Source organism: Vulpes lagopus, chromosome 4 (assembly GCF_018345385.1).
Source record: "Vulpes lagopus strain Blue_001 chromosome 4, ASM1834538v1, whole genome shotgun sequence".
Lineage (NCBI taxonomy): Eukaryota > Metazoa > Chordata > Mammalia > Carnivora > Canidae > Vulpes > Vulpes lagopus.
Window position 1 is genome coordinate 12,063,478 of NC_054827.1, and position 19,397 is coordinate 12,082,874.

The 19,397-nt window shown below is 49.6% G+C and overlaps 1 long non-coding RNA gene across 2 annotated transcripts in view; it reads right to left on the reverse strand.

Annotated features, from left to right (window-relative positions):
• Window positions 1–19,397, reverse strand: part of LOC121488657 — a 33,894-nt gene that overhangs the window by 9,162 nt on the left and 5,335 nt on the right. The window contains exons 2-3 of one of the 2 annotated variants that reach the window (XR_005987197.1): window positions 17,571–18,382; window positions 9,115–9,496 (exon numbers count right to left, since the gene is read on the reverse strand). This is a non-coding gene — a long non-coding RNA (uncharacterized LOC121488657). Of the gene's footprint in view, window positions 1–9,114; window positions 9,497–17,570; window positions 18,764–19,397 lie in introns of those variants that run through there. The other variant, XR_005987196.1, reaches the window with a different exon arrangement.

Below are 19,397 nucleotides of genomic sequence, written 5' to 3' on the forward strand. Positions count from 1 at the left end.
GACACAGGCAGAGGGAGAAGCAGGCTCCATGCAGGGAGCCTGACGTGGGACTCGATCTCGAGACCCCGGGGTCACGCCCTGGGCTGAAGGCGGCGCTAAACCACTGAGCCACCCAGACTAACTGAGCCACCCATCATCTAACTTCTTTTTATTTTATTTATTTATTTTTTTCGTCATCTAACTTCTTAACGAGCCTGTCAACTACATGCTGTGATTATTATCCCCATTTTATAAAGAGAGGAACTTTGGTTCAGAGCTGAAGTCAGCTGCCCGAGGACAGGTGTCACACGGGCAGGGAAGTAGAAGACCAAGCCCAGGGCTTGTGACACAAGAAACCCCTTGCTTTCCAAGGAGGGCGTCTGTCCTTGCCTGCGCCCACCCAGATGCCACCCAGAGCACAGCCCCGGAGGACGGGCTGAGCTCGCCTGCCCCTCGCTCCGAGAGGCCGTGAGCCTCGGCCTTGACAAAAATGTTTCTCCAAAGTCCTCTTCTCCCCACGGTCTTCCTCTATCTGCCTTCCGATCGCTCCTGGAATTGGAGCTAGAGAAAGAATTTATCAAGGGCCGTGGAGCCTTCTGAAAGATCACCTAAAGAGGACAAGCCCAAATTAGAAATGTTTATCTTGTTTCATCTGACTCTGTGTTTCAGCTCTTCCTAGAAAGGACTTTTCTAAGGGATGGAGAAGGTGGATAAAACTAACCTACATTAAGAACCCAGGTGAGGAGGAAGTGGAAATGCCACCACGGAAATGACAATCTTTTTTTTTTTTTTTTTTTTTTAATTAGGGAAAGAAGGGGAAAGTCGTACCCCCTGCTGAAGCAGATATATCTGATCCTGTCTGATCCTTTCACCAGGACCTTAGGGACCCAGGAGATTCTGGTCTCACCAAGCCCCGGAAGCCCAAGTCAGCTCTGTCTGAAAAGTCCTAACAAGGACACGTTGATTCCCTTTTATGATGATGATTGAACATGCTGCTAAATCGAGTGTTCTGTGATTTACCTTTACCATGCCTCTAAATTATTCTGACATCTTTCTCCTCTTTGCCTCTGCTAGAATCTAGTTTTAATTAATTTTCAGTAACAAGTCAATTGTCCCCTGTTTGTTTCCCCTTCAAAATGTGTTCATCACCAGAGCCACATTAGTCATAAGTGACAGTCACCAATAAAGTCAATATCCACATGACCATAGACATCAGAGGTACCAAAGCCCTGCTCTTTTCCTGCCCCATCGACCATCTGTCTTCGTTGGCAAGGCTGCACCTGACCAGGCGTTGGTGACCACCCCCATCCAGTTCGTTAGTCCTCTAATCAAGGAAGGACCTAGAAGTGATGAAAGGTGAGAGAGAAACAGGTAGAAAAACCAAGGGCTGGGGTAATGTTGCTGCCAGTAGGGAGAATGAGCAAGGGGATGAGGACAGATGGGGAGGAAGGGAGTTCAGTTTTAGAAATTAGGAGCCTGGGGGCCCACTTCACTAAGAAGTCAAAGAATGCTCACTCCTGTCCTGGGAAAATAGGAATCGAAGAGGTTGGGTGGGTAAAGAAGGTGTGGTGTGTGTACGTAGTGGAGTACTACTCGGTCGTGACAAAGGACGTCTGCCATCTGTGACATGGAAACACCTTGAGGGCGTTATGCTGAGACAGGCCAGACAAGGACAAAACTGTCTAATCTCACTTATCTGTGGATGAGAAAAAAAGGCCAAACTTGTAAAAACAGGGAGTGCAATGGTGGTTACCAGGGGCTGGGTGTGTGAAGATGTAGGGAGGTGTTGTTTAAGGGCATAAACTTGCAACCAGTAGATCAATGAGCCCCAGAGAGCTGATATAGTGATTATAGACAGTACCGTATTGGAAACTTCAAAGCTGCTAAGAGACTAGATGGTAATTGTGCTCACCACGAAGAAGAAATGATAATTATGTGACAATATAGAGGTGTTGGCTAACGCTACGGTGGTAATCATATTAGAATATGTAAATGCATCAGATCAATACCTTGTATACCCTGAACTTGTTATATGCCAATTATATCTCCATACAAAGTGTAGCCTGGCTGCTGCTCTGCCTCCCGTCGGGCACTTCCCTGTTCACTCCACATTCTCCAGCCACCCAGACTCTTCTCCCTCCTTCCACTTTTTACCTTCTCAACACTTAGCATCATATATATGAAGGGCAGGTGACAAGACCTCACCCAGAAGTTGAAGAAAGACTTCCCAAGGGAAACCTATGAGACCTGAGAAGTGAGTTCCAGGTGTTTCCCTGCGATGTTCCCCCCGGGACGCTGGTCAGAAGTAGCATCCTTCCCACCAGCGAGCACCGCTGACGAGTGATTATGTCCTACCCATGCAGATATCCTGTCACCTGTCTCACGGCCCAAGCTACCCAGTGGCCCACCTGTGGCCCCTGCACTTCCTTCTCTGCACTCCTGGTGGCCCTATGACCGAGATTTTCTGACTTTAAGAAATGGAAGATCAAATCATTCAACAAATACTCTTCAGGGTGCCCATATTTACGTTAAAACCACTCAGGAAAGATGGTGCAGATATACATGTGTGGATTAATTCTAATTAACTCTCATTCCCTAGGAGGGCTTGAATAACATCCAGTGGTTCTTGTTAGCATCCAAAGAACTATATTCAGGAGTCCATCCTTCGGGGCAGAGACTCCATGTTCTGGTCAAGTCTGTACCACGGAGTTCAATCGCGGGCGCTGGAGTCTTAGAAATGATTTCCCCTCGTGCGGTTGCTGGTGTTGAGGCTGTGTGGTTGCCTAGAAACAGGTCTTCTGGACTTGCATGAATGGGCTGTGCCTGTCTGGGAGCCTCAGACTTCCTTCTGGGGACAAACCCAGTCTGGGGGTGCTGGTCCCTCCACCTCAAAGACATTCAGCAGAGAACCTAGGGAGGTTACTTGATGTGTGTCTTATGTGGTGTCTCAAAGTAAATCCTTCCTGAAGGGCGGTGAGCAGGGACTCTGCTCAGCCTATTGGTACAGGTGGCATATTTGTTTGGGGCCTGCTAATAAGTTCCTTTGCCAGCAATCAGCTAGTGACTTGCTTTCATTACACTTGGTAGTAGGATTCTAACACCCCAAAAAAAAATTTAAAAAAAGGATTCTAACACCCCCTAGAGAGGATTAGAAAAGACACATAAGGCTCTACAATGGTAGATGAAGCAATATTTTCCAAAAAGTACAGGCAAATTGGTTTAGACCTGTTCTTACCTGCTTGACTTGAAGAGGTGAGCAAGTAAGAAAAGGTTCAGATCTCCTATCTTCAAGTCAAAGAGGAGTGGGAGAGAATTATTCAAATAAAATGCTTACTTTTTACCAAAGCTCTGGCTTTTTGCTTGAGACCTCCTCACTGGAGATCCAAAGGCCAACCAAGCCAGGAATTGGGCTGTCGTTCAGCATTCATGCCACTCACAGGCTGTCTGGACCGTGGAGGCCAGGTGTGACAGCCCCACTCCCAGGAGCACTTGGAGGGGTCAGGTGATGCTCCCCACACCCTAGGGCTCAGGAAGGGGCGGTAGGGGTGGGGGCAGTCTGTAGTTTGGCTCCTCCAAGCCAGAAGAGGAGACTCCATCCTAACCTGGGCATGAACATGGAAAATCGAGAAGGCCTTGGTCCTGCCTTGCTCTGAGAGGGTATCCGAGGCCAGTGAACAGATAGCCAGCAGAATAAACTGCTGCCATCACAACACGCTGGGAACACATACTCCTCATTCCCTTCTGTGTTTGTTCAAAACTCCCCAGAGTAAAAACACTGCTTGTTGCGATTATACGAGCAAAATAAATACAGTATTTAGCGATATGCATATATTTCTTTTGTTATTACATTCAAGTATGGAAAAAATAATCATGCCACTTAATAAACATATCGTTATATAATAAGTACATTATATGTAACAAAATCTGTAGTATAAGGTAAATTAAGTATTAAGATAAAAATCAATATCTAGTGACTGTGTCAAAAACAAGACAATTCCATTATCAGATATATAAATTTATGTGTGTATATGCCATTGGAATTGGAATCATTCTTCAGAAACCAAAGTATAAAGGTAGGTAAATGTATAATGTATATGTATAATGTATAATGACAAAAATAATTTTTATTTTTTTATTTTATTAAAGGTTTTATTTATTTATTCATGAGAATATACAGAGAGGACAGAGAGAGAGGCAGAGACACAGGCAGAGGGAGAAGCAGGCTCCATGCAGGGAGTTGATGTGGGACTGGATCCCGGGTCCCCAGGATCACGCCCTGGGCCAAAGGCCGTGCTAAACCGCTGAGCCACCCAGGCTGCCAGACAAAAATAATTTTTAATGGTGAACTTTATTAGAAACTATTAGAGTACTGGGTAAATGGGTAAGTCAATTATGGTGTAGTCATTCAATAGAATTACATGCAGCTATTGAAAAAAGAACTATAAGTGTGTATAATAGCCATAGAAGGATAGCTGTATTATACTAAATGAAAAAAAATTTCAGTCCTGTGTTCTAGTATAAACTCATAATTGTAATATCAAAAATAAAACATAAAATATGAAAAGAAAGATAAAAATCAGTAAAACACCTAGCAATAGATCGGTCTAAGCCCTTACCTGTTCTTCCTACCTTGGTCACTTCCTGGAATTGAGGGCCCTTCCTTGGGATTCATGAAATCCAGGAAGCGTGGTGAGGGCTTTTGGTCTTTGGCCCCTCTGGGTGCACAGAGATGCCCGACAAACCTAAGAGCACGCGGCTCCTAGGCTCCTCCCCCACGGCCAGTTCACCCACCAGAGCTGCCAAGGCCACGCGTGGCACTCAGTCCCTAAGATGCCCGGGGGAGGTCCTGCTGCCTTCAGGCTCTGGGTGGGAGCAAGACGTGGATCTTAGCCATTCTCACAACCTGCACCTGCGGAAGTTAGCCTCCCTCCTGCCTGCCCCCCAACCCCAAGCAGCAGTTCCTTCCCGGCCCCAACCTACACCCACACCCCAACAATGGCATCACTTAGATTAAAGCCCCAAGCGGGTAAACTGAGACTCACTACCTATCCTAACTGCAGTTTCACACGTCCCAGAAATGCCACGTTCAGCCAGTGGCCATGGTAATTCCGGGTCAGCACTAGGAGGCTACCTGAGCCCCTTCCCTGTCTGGTAGGGGGGCGACCTTACCTAACATGATGGACACTTTCCTAATGATTTCCCTTTTTCCTCCTCCCCCGCCTCCTTTAGAAACCTTTCCTTTCCTGTAGCCCTTTGCAGCTCCCCTCTGCTCACTGGATGAGACGCTGCCCGATTCATGAAGGGATTAATAAAGCCAATTAGATCTTGAAAATTCACTGCTGAATTTTTGTTATTTAACACTAGGGAAGCTCCAGCGCCGGAGGAAGGGAGCACAGCAGTCTCCTGTCTCCCACCTGTGAGGGCAAGGGCCGCGAGGATGAGATGCTGTTAGCCCTTCCCATCAGGTTATTCCGTGGCTCTACGTTTTTGACCAATCGCCAAGCCTCAGAGGCTGCTGCGGGGCTGGGGACAGACACCCGGGGCACCCTTTGCCCTGAGGACACACCAAAGCCAGCCCATCTGTCTGCGGCCAGCAGTGAGCCCCATCCCCACCCTGTCCCCCATCCCTGCCACCCTCCACACCGGGGAGAAGAAACCCAAAATGTGCTCCTGCTCACGGAGGGGGTGAGGGTTTCCTGCCCTGGCTTCCCTGCACCTGCCACAGCCTTGTCCCCTCTGCCCGCCTGAGCCAGGGCACCAGCGAGCCTTCCCAGGGCACAGCCCTCTGCAGGGAAAGTCGCTTTGGTCGGACTCTCTGCGGCGGGGGTCTTTGTGATCGGGGGCATTTTAAAAGTAATTGAAATGTTGGACTGAACAGGAGAGCTTCCGCTGGGCCACTGAGGAAAAGCCTATAACAGGGTCCTTGGAAATCTTCAGTCACTTGGCTGGCAGGCTGCAGTGACAGGGAGCAGGGGGCCAAGGGCAGGGGATGGCCCACTGGTGTCCCATCTCCTTCCAGCAGAGCTTGGCTGACCAGGGGCCCAGCCCCTTCCAGCCGGGCGGCCTTAGGTGGGTCAGAGTGTGCTTCCCCCACTGCCCTCAATTCCTGTGCTGAAGTCCTAACCCCCACCCTCCCTCCCGTACCTCAAAATGTGACCTTCTGTGGAGGTGGGGTCTTTCCAGAGGTAATCTGTTTAAAATGAGGTCATCGAGCCAGGCCCTGACCTGACATGACTGTGTCCTTATAGGAAGAGGACGTTTGGACACAGAGACACACCCAGAGGGAAGATGATGTGAAGACACAAGGAGGAGATGGTCCTGTACAAGCCAGAGAAAAGCCTGGAGCAGACCCTGCCCTCATGGCCCTCAGAAGAAACCGGCACTGAGGACACCTTAGTGTTTTCACTCCCGGCTTCCAGAACAATGAGACAACGTCTGCGGTTGCTTTGTTACAACAGCCCTGGCAAACTAGTACAGGCGGCTTCCCCGGCCTGCTCGCCACTAAAATCCCCGGCCAAGACCCTGTTTCACTTGCTGTTGGCACACACACACACACACACACACACACACACACACACACTGTAAAGTAATAACAATAGGAGAAAACAGAGATTGGCCGGGAGGAGCAGGAGGCCGGAAAGTGGTGCATCTCCTTCAAAAGTGACCAGCCCCTCGGAAGCCACCCATCAGCTGGATTTCTGCGGAGTCTCACTGGGCAAAGCAACGGGGGCGGGGGGGCAGGACACCCCCTCTTTCTTGGTGCCCAGATCAAAGACCTTATAAAAGCAGCGCTGGGTTCTTTGAACCAGAATAATCTCATAGGTGTGGAATCCAAAGGGGTAACAAGGTTCAAAATTCCCAGGGAATCGTCTAGGCTGACGGGAGAGACCCAACCGCGGCTACCCTACCCGGCTACCCGATTCCTGCCCCAGCACCAAATCAAGGTTCTCATCCCCCGACTCGTCGGACGCAGCCCCAGTCGGTAGTACGGTAGTACGCAGATGCTACTGTGCCTTCGGCCGCCAGCCAGTGTTTTCAGAAAGCGTTCTCCGTCTGTGACAGGTAGGAAATTTGCATTTCCATTAGGGAGGCCTTTGTCAATTGTGAGTCATAAAAGCCCCAGAAGAATAGGGTTGGGGGAAACGCATTGTACTTTAAAAAGGAGACTTTACTGCACGGTTCAACGAAAGGTACCAAAGGAGATAAAGGCTGTGGAATGGGCCTCGGGATTCACCCGGGCTGCTGAGAAAACTCACAATGAGGGAAAACTTATTAATGCACGACGCCTGTCACTGGACGCCCGGAGGGGGGCAAGCCTGAATGTGACTTTACTAGTTTGCAATTTACTGTGTTTAACATTAAAATAATACGCTCTCCGAGGGTGATAAGGGGCCCTCGGTGCTGCGGGCCCAGCGAGTGCGGCTCGCTCCTGCTCCATTGGCTCTGGCTGTAATCTCCGCATTTAAAATCGCGGCTCTTGGCAGGGCTGGGGCCGTGATTTGTGTGTGCGATTTGTTTTACTCTTTATGTTGCTAAAGTCGGGGGAGGCCCAAGATAAAGAAAAGCTCCAGAATATCCCCCCTCCCCCACCCCCGCAGCTGCAAAGTCAACGCGCGGGCGCTGCTTCGTTTGTTACCTTATTGGCCCTTGGAACCGGGGCCCAGTTGAGGCACCTGGGGGCCCCCCCACCCCGGGCCTACATCCTGGGGAGAAGCAGGGCCGGGAAAGGTGCCACCAGGCCCGCTGGGAACACGCATTTCCCAAGAAGCAGGAGGCTCCTCTCAGAGGACCTCTGGCCTTTCCGAGACTCTCCCAACGCGGAGAGTGAAGCCTCCTTGGTTAGAGACCAAGTGAAGTGAAGGATCAGGGGTGAGCGGCAAGCACGAGGACGCCCACTCGTGAGCGGTGAGCAGGGTAGGGCCAGCCTGGACCGAGAATCCTGCGGCCTCCCGACAGCTTCCCTTCCTTCACCGCACGGGCATTTATTGAGTGACTACTGTGTGCCAGGCGCTGGGGCTGCAGAGGGGCTGGAGGGGACCAGATCCCTGCTCAACTGGGAAGGCTCCCCATCTCAGTGACACGGGGAGGCCCGGGAATCCATGTGATGATGTCATCAGTGATGCGGGCTCTCCAGAGAACAAAAGGGGGGCGTGCAAGGGTGGGGGCAGGAACTAGTTAGAGCAGGAGATGACCCAAGGCTCTCTGGGGAGGCTAGCTTGTCACAAAGAATGTTCCAGACAGTGGGAACACTACTGCTGCATCCCTATCAAGCTTAGGATTCACATGGCGGGAGCGGGGAGGGCAAGGCGGAGAGGGACCTGGGTCAGGGCAGGAAAGCAAGGCCAGGTCCTGGGGTCCCACAGAGGAGGTGCAGGGCAGGATTTCAGGTAAGGAGGAGCATTATCTGAGGTGTATCATGGAAAGCTCCCGCAAGCAGTGAGAACGGATTTGGGGGCGCAAAAGTGGAGAGACGGCTGTGGTGCTACGGCAGCCAGGCTGCTGCGGTCCTGGGGGGCCTCAGACGCCGTTCCTCTCTCTTGCCCAACTTTTGAGTCATCTGATAGGAAACAGTGGGGAGGCCCTTGGAGGCTAACCTATCCTTCTCATTGTGGATAGGCTAGGGATAAGAGCCGGAGGGCTTCCTAATCCTGACCCCCACGATTGATCAGCCCCCCTTGCCCCCGGGGAGGGGAAGAGCTGGCCCCTTGGAGCATCGGTGGAGAGCACCAGCCCCCTGCAGGTGGTGTTCCCAAGAGCAAGAAGGACAAAGCTGGGTTGAATGGGTTCCAGTCCACGCTTCCCAAATTTCCCCACCGGCCTGGGCCCTGGTAGAGGGAGTCCAGGGCGGAGAGGGGACAGGAGGGGTGCTGACTGAGCTTCCCCAACCTGCAAGCAAACCTCACCTATGGAGGGGAGGCTTGCTGTCCCCCCAGGTGGCCAGGGATAGGATGTTAGCGCCAAGTGCTGGTAACAAAAACAGAGGGCATCTCAAGGGAACCTCTGATAATCCGTGGACTTGGAAATACATAAGCCAGATATGGTGCTGCCCCTGGGTGGCCTGCAGCCCCAACTTCCCCTAGGACACGGACATTAATTAAAATGTTAGCAATCTTCCACGGTCCTCCCCCCACGTACCTCCTCAGCAGGAGCTCGCCGCAGCCTCCTGGGTCCTCTGCGGAGCTGAAGGGTCTCCGTTCTTGTCAGAGCTTCTCCAGAGCAGGAGAACGGGGCTCTGTTCTTCTAGGCCTCTTTGACAAGGGAAACAACTTCCAACTCCTTTGTAACCTTTGCTCATTTCTGCTTTTGATTTGCTGTGGCTTCACTTTATTGCTCTTAAAATTCAGAGAGCCAAGTGCGGCGTGAAGCCCTGTCACCCAGGCTGACCTCCGCTGTGTCTTTGCAGCCCGCGGATTACTCCCCGGTGATCCCTCCGTCAGTACCGGGGTGGCACCAGCGATCACATCCTGCTTCTGAGACCCAGGAGTCCCTGAGGTTTGTCTGCGGTGCTGTCTCCCACCTGGGGATGCATAAAATAGCTTGTATCCAGTCCTGAAAAGCATGTTATCCATGTTATTACTGAAAGACACATTATTCATCAAACATCTGTCTAACTAGGTTACGTTGGCTTCTACTCCTGTCTTCAGAACCTGGCCAATTTGGAGGCATTTGCGGGGGCACAAGGAGAGGCCTCACAGCCCTTTCCAGCATGGCAGAGTGTGGGGTCTAGACCGTGGATCTCCCAGGCCTTGGGGAACCACCGCCAGCCAGTGCCCATCACCCCCCACGTGTGCTGCTTTGGGCCAGTGTCTCCCAAACTAGAGGTTCTGGGGACGTACCCAGAGCATCACCAATAATGAGGACAGAGTAAACTCTTCTCCAAGATCGCCTAACTTGCCCCTGGGCCTTGTGGCCTGTTACTCCCCACCTCGAGCGTTGTCAGGCTACACTGGTTTCCTCACCGTAGTCTAAACCCCGATAGCTCACTCCTGCCTCTGCTGTTCCCAGCTGGCTGTGGCCCCGCCTAGAACCTGCTTCCTGCTCCTTCCCACATATTTCTAGCCTTCTTGCGGCCACGATCTTGCCCCTAAATGTGCCCTGAGCAGTGGGGCTGTGGATGGATTGGAAGCCTCCTCCTGCCTGGAACCCCCTGCCCCCCTCCGGACCCTCCCCATCCAGGAGAACCTTCTGTGCCGCTGCGAATGCTCTGTGTCTGCACTGCCCACACTCGAAATAGGCTCCACGAGAACGAGGAACCGGATTTTTAGTTGTATTCAATTTCAACTAATGTAAAAGTTACATACATGAGCTAAATTAGAAGCTTATTGAGGAAATGGACTTCCTGCTCCCCATCTGGTATGTTGCCTGGCAAATAGCAGGCGCTCAGGAAAGAAAGAAAGAAAGAAAGAAAGAAAGAAAGAAAGAAAGAAAGAAAGAAAGAAGGAAGGAAGGAAGGAAGGAAGGAAGGAAGGAAGGAAGGAAGGAAGGACATAAGGAGGCAGGCCGCCCTGGGACAAACCCCCTGCCCTGAGCCTGCCTGCCGCCTCTGCCCCCGTCCTCCTGCCACCAAGCCGCCCTCGTTGCCCTCCTCCCTCCTGTTCCCCCCTAACTCCCCACCACCCCTCACCTGCAGCTGCTCTCAGATGTCTCTCCCGCTCTCCCTTCTCTAAGCTGTGGAAATGCTGTGTTAGGAGATGAACTGAGCCCCCCTCCCCTGCAGATTCATATGCTGAAGTCCTACTGCCCACTTCTTCGGAATGTGACCCAATCTGGAAATCAGGTCTTGGCAGAGATACGACCCAACTGGGCGGGGTGGTCCCCTTAATCCAATCCAGTGACCCTATAAAAGGGGAAAATTTGAACATAGCCAGGCAGGCAGGGACACCACCACGGGCAGATGAAGGCAGAGATCACCGCGATGCTTCTACAAGCCACGGAAGACCTCAGGCGGCCAGCAGTTCACCAGAAGCCGGGGGAAAGCCCTGGAACGTGCCTTCCTCACAGCCCTCGGAAGAAACCAAACCTGCCAAAACCTAGATCTCAGATTTCTGGCCTCCAGAGCTGTGAGACGATACATTTCTTTTGTTTAAGCCAGTCTGTCTTGGTACTTTGTTATGGCAACCCTAGGAAACCAATATATATTCCAGCTCACCTTTTTTGATATAAAGGGATAAATTGGGACAGAGAAAGAAATCACATGTCCTCTAGGAGCTTTCTAGGTTGAGAGGTCTATTGTATTGGGCCAGTGTATTTTCCAGGATGCTCTGACTTCAAATTTTCTGTCCTAATTTTCCTTATGAATACACATAATTCTTATTTCCCAAGCTCCGCTATTCCATTATTCCTTAGATCAGAAAACACAGGCCCAGTATGAACAATCATCATCAAAACATATTAAAAAAAAATCCCTATTCCGGTGTGCCAGGGGCTCACAAAGCATATTAAAAAGACGTTGCCCTTATTTTCTGGGACACTGAGTCCAAGGCCAGCATGTTGATTCTACAACGCCATTTATTTTAATTTGCTAATTTGTTCAAGGATGGTTATTGAGCACATAGTCTGCATCGCGGGCTGTGAGGTAGTTGTCTAAGTCTTAAGGATTAGCGAGGAGAATAGCGTATAAGGGAGATTGATAGAATATTTTATTTCGGGACCTGCTGTCTCCCGGGCAGCAGGGGGGAGAGGGCCATTTGCGAGCACATGGCAGTGACTGGCCGAGGGCAGGCAAGAGGCAGGAGTGCCTGCCATCCGTCTCTCTTCCCACCCCTGGCTCACACCTGCCGCAGGCCTGTCGCCCCAGCCCCATTAGGACGCTGCAGGTGGCCCACCTCAGCCAGGCTGCCACCACAAGGCAGGCCTGCCCTCCTGCAACTTGGAAGGCACACAGAGAAAAATGCATCTATCCGGCTAAAAGGAGGCCTCCTCACCAGGCCCCCAAGCCAACCACTGGCTTCTGGCAGAGCGTGGCTCTGCCTGCCACACGTGGGCAGGCACAGCCACCAGGAGTTGGGTTGCTCTTAGCCTCGCTCGCATCCAAGAGGCAGCTGCTCCAGCAAACCAGAAATTAAAGGAGGCGCACGCTGCGCACCAGCTGACAGCCTTTATGAGACAAAATGGCAAGAGCCACTGCTGCTGCTCATGCTCTGGAGAGGCTCTGTTCAAGCAGGGCTCCAGGTCCCCTCCTAGCGGTTCCCCACTGACCACTCCAGCCTCCCTGGGGGCCTTGGTGCCCTGGACCAGAGGTTCAGACCTGGGCAGCTTCCCGGGCTGTAACTGCCATTGGTCAGCTTCCCCCCTGCCTTCTCTGCCAGACCTGGGCACTCTTGTCCTTTTGGCAAGAGCTAATCCCACCTGTGGGATTTTCGCTTATCTCTGTAAAGTGGTGGGGGGGAAAAAAAAGGCAAAGCAAGTCGTTATTTAAAACTAAAGCCAAAAAGCTTAGCCACCTCCTGGGAAAGAGTTCTCCTGGGACTGGCTTTGTTGTGCCAAGTCCAGGAAAGAAAAGGAAATGCAAGAACAAAAGCGCTGCAGCCGCCTGGGCTCAAGGGCAGGTGGTGGGCCGCAGGCTCTCGTGGTGGCTGGACTGCTCCTGGTAACCCCACAGGGCAGGACCTGAGAAGGGGGTAAGAAGGTGTGGCTGCTGTCACCCACCGAGAGGCAGAAATCCAGGGCTCCCCGACGCCCCAAATGGGAGCCAATCTGAGATCGCATTGTTTCGTTGGACCCTGACTCCCTCCCACCCCCACCCACCGGAACTGGAGATAATTCCACCTTGCGCTCATGAATCTTTAGAGGCTTCATTAATTGACAGTGATTAAAGGCCTTGAAATCAAAATGCACTAGAACAAATAGCACTTCTCATGTAGAGAGGTCACGCCCCTGGCCTTCCAGCTAAGATGTCTGGATCATAATTCAAGATTTGCCACTAATGTTAGTGTGTGGCTTCGATATTTCTGTTTCCTTGCCACGCAGGCAGCTGTCTAGATCTGCCTTCCCATCTCTTTGCAGCACACGATGTTAGTGTTGGCTCTCCGGCCGCTGCCCCTCGCCCCTGTGGGTGCCTCCACACAAGGTGGCCTCTCAGATCCCCATCTTTGCCTTCTCCCTTCTGGTTTGTTCATCCTGCATGTCGGGTCTCACCGTGTCCCCCCACCAGCCTCGCTCCTTCCCACAGCCCTGCTCGGCCCACTGCGTCTGCTTTTGCAGGCTCTGAGGGCAGGGCAGATGCTGGCCCTTGGTTTCCCTGAACAGCCACAATGTAGTAGGTCCCCAGTGATGAAGAGGTGCACAGGGCTTGCATCATGATTGCTATAAAAAAGTCAACAAAAGCAAGACTAAGCCCTTCCTTTATTTCGTGAGTCTTCAAAGAACCCAAAGCCCACAGTCTTCTCAGGGGACATGGATTGCTTTAAGGGGATCCATTTCTGGGTCCTCAACTTCCTAAACCTGATGGGCCCCAGGCTCTGTCCACATCACCCCTTCTTCTGCTCACAAAATTGTCCTCTCTGCAAGCAAAAGGAAAGCCTTACTCTGGATGGCCCTGGAACGTAAACACCTCTGGGACACCATAAAAGGGGACAATCGTAGAATACACTGTTCCCGAGGACACCCCGAGGGTATGGCAAGGAGAGCTTTAGACAGACTCTGAAGGGAACAGAGCCCCCCAACCCACTCACCCACCCAGGGCAAGGACCCCTGGCACAGCCCCACACTTCCACCCACCACCTGTCTCCCCTACCGTCTATACCATCCACTGCCTTGTCATTCGGTTACATGAACTGCATGAGCTAAAACTTGCAACTCCAAGGTTTTAACAAAATAGGTCTTTAAGCCAAGTAGATAATATACAATATGTAGGAAAAGAAATCTTTCAGAAGGATTTAAATGTATCATTAAAATTTGGAGCTGTTTATCTAAAAATGTGTATCCCAAAAAAAGAGATGACATAGGGTTTCAAAATTCTTTTAGGGGCTATATAGCAAAAAAAGTTGAAGCCACTGCCTGATTTCCCAGGTGGGGGGTGCGAGGGGGCAGGAGGACCCCACACCCCAGGTTTCTGTGACAAGGAGAAACCACACACAGCAGAAAGCCCAGGAGAGATGCACAGATACCGCAGGACACCCTGTTACTGAGAGATTTATCTAACACGCACCTCTCTTCCATCTTCTGCCTCTTGCATATTTCTAAGGCATTTTTTTGGGATTTCCTATTGTGTTTATAGAGACAAGAGAAGCAAAAGGCTTTAAAAAGAAAGAAAAGGAAAGAAAAAAAGGAAAGGAAAGGTATATAAATATCAAATCATGATGCTGTGTATCTGAAACCAATACAATATCTATTACATATTAATGAAAGATCTTTTTTTTTTTAAGATTTTATTTATTTATTCATGACAGTAGAGAGAGAGACACAGGCAGAGTTCTGGAGAAGCAGGCTCCATGCCAGGAGCCCGACGTGGGACTTGATCCCGGGCCTCCAGGATCATGCCCTGGGCCAAAGGCAGGCGCCAAATCGCTGAGCCACCCAAGGATCCCCAAAGATCTTTTTTTTAACGGAAGAAATTTAAACAACTGAGGAAGGAATTCTGAGACTGCACAGAGGATGAAATCAAAGTGATCGAGAAACTAAAAGAATTTAAAAAACAAAACCAAAAAACCCAAACCCCCAACACAAGAACAATAATCAATTAGTTTCCCTAAAAAAAATCTCGAGGAGAAAAAAAGTTAGGCTTTCCCTTTCCTGAAAGGAGATCCGTGAATTCAGTGGAACCCCTCAACGTGGGTAGGAAAACACCCTTTATTGTCACTAACCTCTGGCTGCAACTTACCATTTCCCTTCACTTTAAAGTGGGCTGTGAACCACAATAGCATTGGCAGTTCCTGTGCTTTGTTCCCAACAGAAATCACAGATCCGTTCATATTCCGTCGCGGTTTGCTACAAATATCTCGAAATATTATTTCTCCTTAGCACCACTTCAAAATTATGGTGGTTTTTAAACCTGTGCTAAATCTTTTCTAACTCATTAATTAAAAAACAGTATTTACTCTATCACAAAAGGGTTGCAAAAAATATTTTGATAACTATCTATCAGCATAACTGGTTTCCATTGCAATCCCATGTATTTTATTTCATGAATTTAAAAATATTATTCTGGAAAAGGGTCCACAGGCGGTGAGAGGAGTGCCTTGGGCAACCCCCCCAAAAGTTTAAGAGCCTCTGCTTTAAAACAATGCTCCAAAAAAGAAAAAAAGATACAACTTTTTAAAAATATTTCATTTTTTTTTATTTCAGAGAGAGAGTGAGCATGAGCAGGGGAGGGGCAGAGGGAGATGCAGACTCCCCTCTGAGCAAGGAGCCCGATGAGAGGCTCAATCCTAGGACCCTGGGATCATGACCTGAGCTGAAGGCAGATGCTTAACTGACTGAGCCACCCAGGCACTCCTCCTAAAAAACCTTTTAAGTATTTATGATGACAGTAGGCTACAGTGGCTTAGGGAGGAGCAAATAAGCACCCACACTGGACAAACGGTGTGAGGGCAGGACCATAAAAGACCCCAAGAGACCTGCAGGTCACACTGGGTCTCAGTGAACCGGAAGCCTTTCCTGCATTTAACAAAGGGACCAGCTCAAAAAAACAAAAACCAAAAAAACCAAAACCAAAACAAAACAAAACAAAAAAACAAAAAAAAAACCCCAACCCTGGTGCCTAAGCACACAGCAGCCGGTATTCCCCTAACACAGACTCAAGCCCTGGAAAAGCCACTGGAGAAAAACAATCTCAACGCCCCTGGTTTCCTGCAAAAATCTCAAGTGCCACACAGTGTTCCCTCCCAGCAAGGACCCAGGATGGCAAAAGTTGAGTTTGAATCCATTCGAGAGCTTCCCTCCAGCTCTTGGTGGGCTCAGTGTCTGAGATCACCACTGAAGACAGACACTAACCTCACTCCTAACTCAAAGCACCAGAAAATAAGCCAGAAATAAGAGCCTCCGGAAGTCAGAATGCCTGACACTGAGAAACTGGATTAAAATGATTCAGTGAAGGAGCGCCTTCCTGGCTGCCAAAAGAGTGTGCAACTCTGGGTCTCTGGGGTTGTGAGTCTGAGTCCCACGTTGAGTGTGAGATTACTAAAATAAATAAATAAAATAAAATAAAATAAAATTTAAAAATTGCTCAGTGTAGGCAGCAGCATGCACAACCCACTAGAATATAGTATTTTATTCTCACCATTTCCCATCCGGAGGAAACAAGGACATTCATGTTTTCTGGACAAAAGGGGACAAGGGGAGGCTGTTTTTCTTGGGAGGCCGTGGGGAGCTATGGGAAGACAACGTGGAAGTTAGAGCTGCATTCGACTTGGGGCCCAGGGAGAGCAAATAAACATTTCCATGTCCCAGTCTCCTCATCTACAGAATATTGCTGACCTGCCAGATTGCAGGGGGTATGGGGAGGCCCATCTATCTTGGGCCCTTTCCTTCTTTCATAATAAAATAGATGAATTCTTCCCCAAGAAAGGCAGCAGGAAATGTTTCCTCAGGAGAAAAGACTACAAAATTAATAAAAATGATGTGCTTTTTAGAACAAAGCCAGTGTTTTCCTTCTCTTTCATCAAATTTGAAATTCCGATGTCTCTGCCTCTCTCTCTCTCTCTCTCTCTCTCTCTCTATCTCTCATGAATAAATAAGTAAAATCTTAAAAAAAAAAAAAAAAAAAAAACCTTGAAATTCCCTATCAATGCTGCGTGCCTCTTGCTCCTGCCAGAAATTTTTCTGGTCTCCTTGTTTAGACTCAGTCAGGGCTTAGGGAGAACCTGAAGACTTCTAATGCCAAGGAACAGAAATTCCCTTCAACAAGCCTGTCGTGAGCAGGGTCCTTTCCTGGGCTTCAGAGACCAGAGTGGGCAGGCCGCCCAGGAGGGAAGCCGAGGCTCCGGGCTACAAGCTTGACAGCGGAGGACCTAAGAGCCCCCCAATTTGTTGACTGGGGCAAGCAGAGCCCCCACCCCAGATTAAGGCACCACACTTTTGCCAGGTTTTGATCTCTGTTGGCAAACAATGTTATGTTTTTAATCAGCCCTATATGAATTCAGTTTTCTTACTTTCCTTTCAGAGTACAAATTCACGGTAAAATACTTGAAAAGCCTTTTGGCTTCTTTCTGTTTGTTTATTTTTCTCTTTCCATTCAAATGAAAATAACGTTCACGCATCCCAGTAATAGCTCACTGCGGAGAGCACTTTATGCTTTTCCAAATGGCTTTGCCCTTCAGAGCCTCCGATGGGCGCGTCTGTATTGCTCTCAGCTCCGCCGTCCCTAACCTGGTTACACACATCTGTGAGCCAGCACAGCGCCCTGGATGTCACCCAACCCAGCTCATCCTCCCCATTGCCGCTCCTTCCCAAGTGTCCCTGGTGGTGGTGTTTTATTTGCAATACGTTTGCCAGCAAAGATCGACAGGCCCCTTGAACCCTTTTGGGACCGGCGTTTGGTCAGCTCATCTTTGATCTTCACATTCATACAATGCTTTGGAAACAAAGCTTTGCTCCCCAATGGGAACCAGAATCTTCCCCCTCTGTGTGAAGCGAGCACTGGGCTTACTCACAGGGAGCTGCAAGGTGGCTCCGCTGTCCTCTGGACACTGGCGCTGGACTCTCTTTTGTCCTGGGAGAGACTTGGGCTGCTGGGCAGGAGACGAGCTGTCAGGTGAGTTGTTTCTTCTCATTGCGGCCTCCTTGAGCGGTGATTCTCTAGGTTTCCCTCTCTTTTTATGAGAGTGAGAGCTTTAGCGAGCTAGAGCAGCATACCACACAACTCACCTATTTAAAGTGGACAATTCAGTGCCTTGTCGTATATTCACAGAGTAGGGACACACATCCCTGGCATCTGGTTTCAAACATTTTCATCACTACTTCATGACTTCAAAGAGGACTCCATCCCATCAGCAGTCACTCCCCATTGCCTCCCAGCCTGGCCCCCACCCTTATCCTCCCTACCCCCACCCCGCAACCACTAATCTAGTTCTGTTTGTAGATTTGCCTATTTGGGACATTCATATAAATGGACTCCTACAATATATGGTCTTCTGTGACTGGCTTCTTTCACTTAGCATAGTGTTTTCAAGGTTTATCCATATTAGAGCACGGATCAATACTTAATTTCTTTTTATTGCTGAAGAGTATTATATAGGGAGACCACATTTTATTTATCCATTCCTCAGTTGATGGACACTGAGTTGTTTCCATTTGGGGGCTATTTGTATAATACTCTACCAACATTCATGCACATGTTTTTGTGTGGACACACGTTCTAGTTTCTCTTGGGTACTTACCCAGAAGTAGAACTGCTGGATTATTTCCCATGTTTTTAAGACTCATTCTCCTCTTTCGCCCATTGCTCATTTAATTCTTCTCAGCCCTTTGTTAAACAAGTATCCAGAGGTGTTTATGATGTTATTAATTAGCAGTAGTAACAATAAAACCCAACATTTCAATATTATGACATTCTCAACATTTACTTCTCACTCACAGGAACAGTTTAATGCGGATGCTGCTGGTCGGCAGCCAGCTTCCCCATGTGGTCGGTCATTCAGTGTCCCAGGCTCCTTGTATCTTGTTACCAAATATCTCCTCACTTCTCAGAAACTGCCACACTGGGGTTCAGGAAAGGCTGTCTGCTGGCAGCCAGAGGGCACAGGGCGAAAGATTGGAGCCAGGATCTCAACAAGGTCAAGAAGGGGGATTTCTCTCTCTCTGCCCCTCTCATCGTCATGGAGGGGAGCTATGCCTGTGTTCAATGAGAAACTGAAACATGAGCAGGAATTGTTAACTGTTGGAAGCAGAGTTGTGGTTAGCTCTGGCCAGCTGCCATGAATGCACACCCATAAGGAGAGGTCAGCATGAGTTTTTACATGCCTGCATTCATTCAAATGGCCTTCTGCTGGTGGCACTGTAGACCCCTCTGTCTCCTGGTAGGACTGTCCAAGAAGGGGTCCCCCTGCCTCTGGCCACCGGACGGATCATTGACCCAAAGTAGACCAGATTAACCCTTCTTCATGGAATTGGAATCTTCGGCAATGTAACACAAAAACTGGCCCTCCCTGAGGGTGCTGTCCCAAAAGGGGTTGTCCATTCTTTCTTCCTCTTGGATTCTTGAATGGTCCTGGGATCCTGGGGTTTTGGGAGACTGGTACCTCAGCTCTGACTCCGTGGTTTGCTCTGCAGCCTTACAATAAGCCTTGTTAACTAAATCAGAGCTGTTTCTTGTCACTGGCAACAAAGAATTTCAACCAATACTGTACCTGAGGCAGAAACCCGAGGCTCATTCCAACATCCTTTCAACCTTCTGCACTCAAGTCCTATTGATTCTGTGTCCTACCAAGAGCTCAGATCTGTGTCCTTGCTGATAGACCTCCATGGCAGATGTTGAGGTT